General features: G+C 46.2%; 1 pseudogene; it reads right to left on the bottom strand.

The window, feature by feature from the left end:
* Positions 1-157: 157 nt before the first annotated feature.
* The window catches only part of LOC135547892 (unconventional myosin-VIIa-like), a 56,645-nt pseudogene continuing 49,863 nt past the window's right edge, over positions 158-6,939 (bottom strand).

The following is a 6,939-nucleotide window of genomic DNA, read 5'->3' as shown; positions in this document are numbered from 1 at the left end:
GTTTGTGGGTGAGGAATCTAAAATAGGCTAGCCCTAAATACTGTATACCAACACTGCCTGAGAGCCATTGACATCTCATGTCATGTCGTGAGTGTTGAAATGTCCAGTAGCTCACCAGTGAGGTAGTAGCAAGGAATTCACAGCAACTCTGAGCAGGTCAATAGCAATAGTCCATGACCTGAGATAGAGTTGAGTTTTCTGACCATTGATCAAGAAAAGTTAGTTGAACATTGGAACAAAAACCTCCTAAAGTACCAAACAGCACTCAAATGCACACAGTAACTCTAATGCACTAAAGAATAATTCATACAGAAATCTATACAGCATTCCTATATACATCTTTACCTTGACTTCAAAGAAGGCCGAGCCAAATGTAGGCCACTTGAAGATGACTTTGAGGAATGATAGCCTCCTCTCGAGTCTTCCCCGACTGCTTGTTGAAGAACGCCACTATAGACTCTGAGACAGAAAAACAAGCAGCAGAGTTTGCGACCAAATATGATTTAAACCCTGGTTTCTTATCCCACTGACCTAAAGCTTAGGCATTTATTTGAGAAGCTAGAGCAAGTCTTTAGGTCTTGGGTTACTCTTCACGCAAGCGTAGTTCACTAAACTACTGTACCTATGCTAAATTAGCACAAAATCATTGCTCAGACAATTTAATTAGCATGTTGTTTATATATTTTTGATGATACAACGACTAGGACCATGGTCCCGACACAAAAATGAATTTGTTGCTGTGAACTTCCCGCAAGTAAATAGTGTGCAACAAAATCAAGTTTCAAGATTTATTAGTCGTATGTACGGGATACAAATGATATACACCGTCCAACCAAAGAAATAACACAAGATACGAATATGAACATAAAGTGAATTGATCAGTAGAATAAACATTTTAGCATCAGTACAGTACAGAAAGGCACAATTATAGTCCAATATTTAAACATGTTTTGGGGAAGGGGGGATTGGGGGGCAAGTGTTTAAATTGTGCAGTATTTAGCGATCATAATACGATTCTGGTAGCAGCAGTTGTGACGTGTGTGTAGCATGAATGTGTGTGTGTGTGTGTGTGTGCTAAAGTAACGAGAATCAGAGCAGTTGGTCAGTCCAGTTCAGTGTTCAGCAGTCTGCTCCGATACCGGTGTGTGTAGGCTTCTTGATGATGTTGCGGGCTTTCCTCATGCGCAGTTTTGAGTAGATGTTCTGGATGGGTGGGAGCATTGTCCCAGTGATGTACTGGGCCATCTTCACCACCCGCTGGAGGGCCTTGCAATCCTGGCACCACAATGCAAGTTCAACTACCTCCTCCGTATAGGCTGACTCGTCATTGTTGATTATCACGCCTCCAACCATGGTGTTGTCAGCAAATTTGATGCAGTTGTGGGGGAACAGGGAGTACAGCAGAGGGCTGAGGACACATCCCTGGGGGGTCCCTGTGTTAAGAGTCAGTGTGGAGGTGTTGTTGCCAATCCTCACAGCCAGTGGTCTGCCCGTCAGGAAGTCCAGGATCCAGTTGCAGAGAGTGGTGTCCAGACCAGGGCTCTGAGCTAGGTGTCGAGCTTGGAGGGAACAATAGTGCTGAATGCTGAACTGCAGTCAATGAACAGCCTTCTCACATAAGAGTTCCTCTTGTCCAGATGGGTTATTGGTCGTGTGAATAGCGATGGAAATGGCATCTTCTGTGGATCTGTTAGAGCAGTAGGCAATTTGGAGAGGGTCCAGTGTGCCTGGCATGCTGTCCTTGATGTGGGTCATGGCCAGCCTATGGAAGCACTATTTGATGACTGGGCGACATTAATTTTGGTATGTCACCTTGTTTTTTCAGCTGGTCAGCAGACACTCTGAGGACGAGGCCAGGAATGCCATCTGGGCTGGCAGCTTCATGACTATTCACTGTTTTTGAGAGTTCCTCACGTCAGCCTCGGAGAGTGAAAGCACCTGGTCCGGAGCAGCGAGAGTCTTCCCCGATGGCTCGGTATTGTCTGCCTCGAAACGAGCATAGAATGTATTAAGCACTTCTGGGAGCTATAAATAGTGCCAGAAGTTTGCAAATAGTGGTGAATCTGCCGCAATAATAATACTTATAGTGGCAAACAGTTCGCCAGACCCCAGCAAAAATCTGATTTTTTTCTCTCACAACTTTCATTTATCTGCATGTCCAGCCCTTATATTTTGCCTCACAATTAAGTGTTTTACCATTTTCTTTTCAGGACAACCAGGGCTAAAAGCAGAACACAAAAAAATAAGGTCCACCAAGCAAACATCTGATAAAAAATAATTCAGTAAGTACAGAAATTGTTTGCTCAATGGGAAATGAATATCCAACTAGTTAGTGACAACCGTGTAGTTTGTGACAGAAACAATGTGAGCTTATTAGAGTATTATAGACACTATGTCCTGGGATTTCCTGCGATCTTCTATGTAGAAGAACTCCTTACCTTCTATCTACTCATGTGTGGCTCATGAGCATCACAGAGCAAAACAGCATTACATGTTCGTGAGAGTCTCAGCTTTTCGTAGATTCAGACTTTACAGACGTTTTTGTGAGAAGAACTCGCTACGAACCCCTTCGGGATCCACCCTCACAAACACCACTCACTCGCTCCAAACCCTTTCGGGATCCACCCTCACAAACACCACTCACTCGCTCCGAACCCCTTCGGGATCCACCCTCACAAACACCACTCACTCGCTCCGAACCCCTTCAGGATCCACCCTCACAAACACCACTCTAGAAGAAGAACTCGCTCCGAACCCCTTCAGTATCCACCCTCACAAACACCACTCACTCGCTCCGAACCCCTTCGGGATCCACCCTCACAAACACCTCTCACTCGCTACGAACCCCTTCGGGATCCACCCTCACAAACACCACTCACTCGCTACGAACCCCTTCGGGATCCACCCTCACAAACACCACTCACTCGCTCCGAACCCCTTCGGGATCCACCCTCACAAACACCACTCACTCGCTCCGAACCCCTTCGGGATCCACCCTCACAAACACCACTCACTCGCTCCGAACCCCTTCGGGATCCACCCTCACAAACACCACTCACTTGCTCCGAACCCCTTCGGGATCCACCCTCACAAGCACCGCTCACTCGCTCCGAACCCCATCGGGATCCACCCTCACAAACACCACTCTAGAAGAACTGTTTGCCAGAAGCGGTAAGGGTATTCACAAAGAATGGGATCTACATTCAGGGTCCCCCTCTTATTCTTTATGACCTAAAATGCAAAACTTATCCAAGATCAGCACTCGTATAGTTTTTCTCGGTCAGGTCACGCGGTCCAGATAAACTAGTCCTATCAAAATTCTGATTTTACAACTCACCCGTTTCCAGACCTCAGGCGAGAGGTGTTTAATCTGGTCCTTAGAGATCAGCTCCTTCAGCATCTTGGGAACGTTGGGAAACTGGGATTTGTCTTCCTCGAACTTCACCCTGTAGATCAGAGCTCCCAGCTGGAAAACCTCATCTCGGGAACACTTGTGGTAACCACGGAGATGTTTGGGAAGCTCCTGAAGAGAGAGCAGTGAGTAGGGTCAATACACTTAAACAAATATGCAGACAGTCAAGCACATATGAGCACACACACAAGAATGCTCTCATGCACTGTGGTGTAAAGTACTTATGTAAACATATTTTAAAGTACTAAGTCGTTTTTTAGGGGTATTTGTACTCTGATCTGGCAGACTCACTAAACACAAAAGCTTCTTATGTAAATTCTGTCTGAGTGTTGGCATGTGCCTGTGGCTATCCGTAAATTATATATATATTTTTTAAATGATGCCGTCTGGTTGAAGGAATTTTACTTTTGATACTTAAAGGTGTTTTATGTGACACGATCTGTGACGACTTCAAGCATTAATTCATGAATTATGGACAATTCATGAACTACAGTGCCTTGCAAAAATTATTCATCCCCCTTGGCGTTTTTCCTGTTTTGTTGCATTACAACCTGTAATTTAAAATTATTTTTATTTAATGTAATGGACATACACAAAATAGTCCAAATTCGTGAAGTGAAATAAAAAAAATAACTTGTTTCAAAAAATGTAAAAAAGGAAAAGTGGTGCATACACATGTATTCAACCAATTACCTTCAATCTAAGTGTCACATGATCTGTCACATGATCTCAGTATATATATACAAACACCTGTTTTGAAAGGCACCAGAGTCTCCAACATCACTAAGCAAATCAAATCAAATTTTATTTGTCACATACACATGGTTAGCAGATGTTAATGCGAGTGTAGCGAAATGCTTGTGCTTCTAGTTCCGACAATGCAGTAATAACCAACAAGTAATCTAACTAACAATTCCTAAACTACTGTCTTATACACAGTGTAAGGGGATAAAGAATATGTACATAAGGATATATGAATGAGTGATGGTACAGAGCAGCATAGGCAAGATACAGTAGATGGTATCGAGTACATACATATGAGATGAGTATGTAAACAAAGTGGCATAGTTAAAGTGGCTAGTGATACATGTATTACATAAGGATGCAGTCGATGATATAGAGTACAGTATATACGTATGCATATGAGATGAATAATGTAGGGTAAGTAACATTATATAAGGTAGCATTGTTTAAAGTGGCTAGTGATATATTTACATAATTTCCCATCAATTCCCATTATTAAAGTGGCTGGAGTTGAGTCAGTGTCAGTGTGTTGGCAGCAGCCACTCAATGTTAGTGGTGGCTGTTTAACAGTCTGATGGCCTTGAGATAGAAGCTGTTTTTCAGTCTCTCGGTCCCAGCTTTGATGCACCTGTACTGACCTCGCCTTCTGGATGATAGCGGGGTGAACAGGCAGTGGCTCGGGTGGTTGATGTCCTTGATGATCTTTATGGCCTTCCTGTAACATCGGGTGGTGTAGGTGTCCTGGAGGGCAGGTAGTTTGCCCCGGTGATGCGTTGTGCAGACCTCACTACCCTCTGGAGAGCCTTACGGTTGAGGGCGGAGCAGTTGCCGTACCAGGCGGTGATACAGCCCGCCAGGATGCTCTCGATTGTGCATCTGTAGAAGTTTGTGAGTGCTTTTGGTGACAAGCTGAATTTCTTCAGCCTCCTGAGGTTGAAGAGGCGCTGTTGCGCCTTCTTCACGATGCTGTCTGTGTGAGTGGACCAATTCAGTTTGTCTGTGATGTGTATGCCGAGGAACTTAAAACTTGCTACTCTCTCCACTACTGTTCCATCGATGTGGATAGGGGGGTGTTCCCTCTGCTGTTTCCTGAAGTCCACAATCATCTCCTTAGTTTTGTTGACGTTGAGTGTGAGGTTATTTTCCTGACACCACACTCCGAGGGCCCTCACCTCCTCCCTGTAGGCCATCTCGTCGTTGTTGGTAATCAAGCCTACCACTGTTGTGTCATCCGCAAACTTGATGATTGAGTTGGAGGCGTGCGTGGCCACACAGTCGTGGGTGAACGCACCCTCAGAACGCACCCTTGTGGGGCCCCAGTGTTGAGGATCAGCGGGGAGGAGATGTTGTTACCTATCCTCACCACCTGGGGGCGGCCCGTCAGGAAGTCCAGTACCCAGTTGCACAGGGCGGGGTCGAGACCCAGGGTCTCGAGCTTGATGACGAGCTTGGAGGGTACTATGGTGTTGAATGCCGAGCTGTAGTCGATGAACAGCATTCTCACATAGGTATTCCTCTTGTCCAGATGGGTTAGGGCAGTGTGCAGTGTGGTTGAGATTGCATCGTCTGTGGACCTATTTGGGCGGTAAGCAAATTGGAGTGGGTCTAGGGTGTCAGGTAGGGTGGAGGTGATATGATCCTTGACTAGTCTCTCAAAGCACTTCATGATAATGGAAGTGAGTGCTACGGGGCGGTAGTCGTTTAGCTCAGTTACCTTAGCTTTCTTGGGAACAGGAACAATGGTGGCCCTCTTGAAGCATGTGGGAACAGCAGACTGGTATAGGGATTGATTGAATATGTCCGTAAACACACCAGCCAGCTGGTCTGCGCATGCTCTGAGGGCGCGGCTGGGGATGCCGTCTGGGCCTGCAGCCTTGCGAGGGTTAACACGTTTAAATGTTTTACTCACCTCGGCAGCAGTGAAGGAGAGAGTGCATGTTTCCGTTGCAGGCCGTGTCAGTGGCACTGTATTGTCCTCAAAGCGGGCAAAAAAGTTATTTAGTCTGCCTGGGAGCAAGACATCCTGGTCCGTGACTGGGCTGGATTTCTTCCTGTAGTCCGTGATTGACTGTAGACCCTGCCACATGCCTCTTGTGTCTGAGCCGTTGAATTGAGATTCTACTTTGTCTCTGTACTGACGCTTAGCTTGTTTGATAGCCTTACGGAGGGAATAGCTGCACTGTTTGTATTCAGTCATGTTACCAGACACCTTGCCCTGATTGAAAGCAGTGGTTCGCGCTTTCAGTTTACATTTACATTACATTTACATTTAAGTCATTTAGCAGACGCTCTTATCCAGAGCGACTTACAAATTGGTGAATTCACCTTCTGACATCCAGTGGAACAGCCACTTTACAATAGTGCATCTAAATCATTAGGGGGGGGTGGTGAGAAGGATTACTTATCCTATCCTAGGTAATCCTTGAAGAGGTGGGGTTTCAGGTGTCTCCGGAAGGTGGTGATTGACTCCGCTGTCCTGGCGTCGTGAGGGAGTTTGTTCCACCATTGGGGGGCCAGAGCAGCGAACAGTTTTGACTGGGCTGAGCGGGAACTGTACTTCCTCAATGGTAGGGAGGCGAGCAGGCCAGAGGTGGATGAACGCAGTGCCCTTGCTTGGGTGTAGGGCCTGATCAGAGCCTGGAGGTACTGCGGTGCCGTTCCCCTCACTGCTCCGTAGGCAAGCACCATGGTCTTGTAGCGGATGCGAGCTTCAACTGGAAGCCAGTGGAGAGAGCGGAGGAGCGGGGTGACGTGAGAGAACTTGGGAAGGTTGAACACCAGAC

This window comes from Oncorhynchus masou, chromosome 11 (assembly GCF_036934945.1).
Source record: "Oncorhynchus masou masou isolate Uvic2021 chromosome 11, UVic_Omas_1.1, whole genome shotgun sequence".
Lineage (NCBI taxonomy): Eukaryota > Metazoa > Chordata > Actinopteri > Salmoniformes > Salmonidae > Oncorhynchus > Oncorhynchus masou.
Note: the sequence above shows the minus strand (reverse complement) of the source record. Positions and strands in the feature narration are given on the sequence as shown.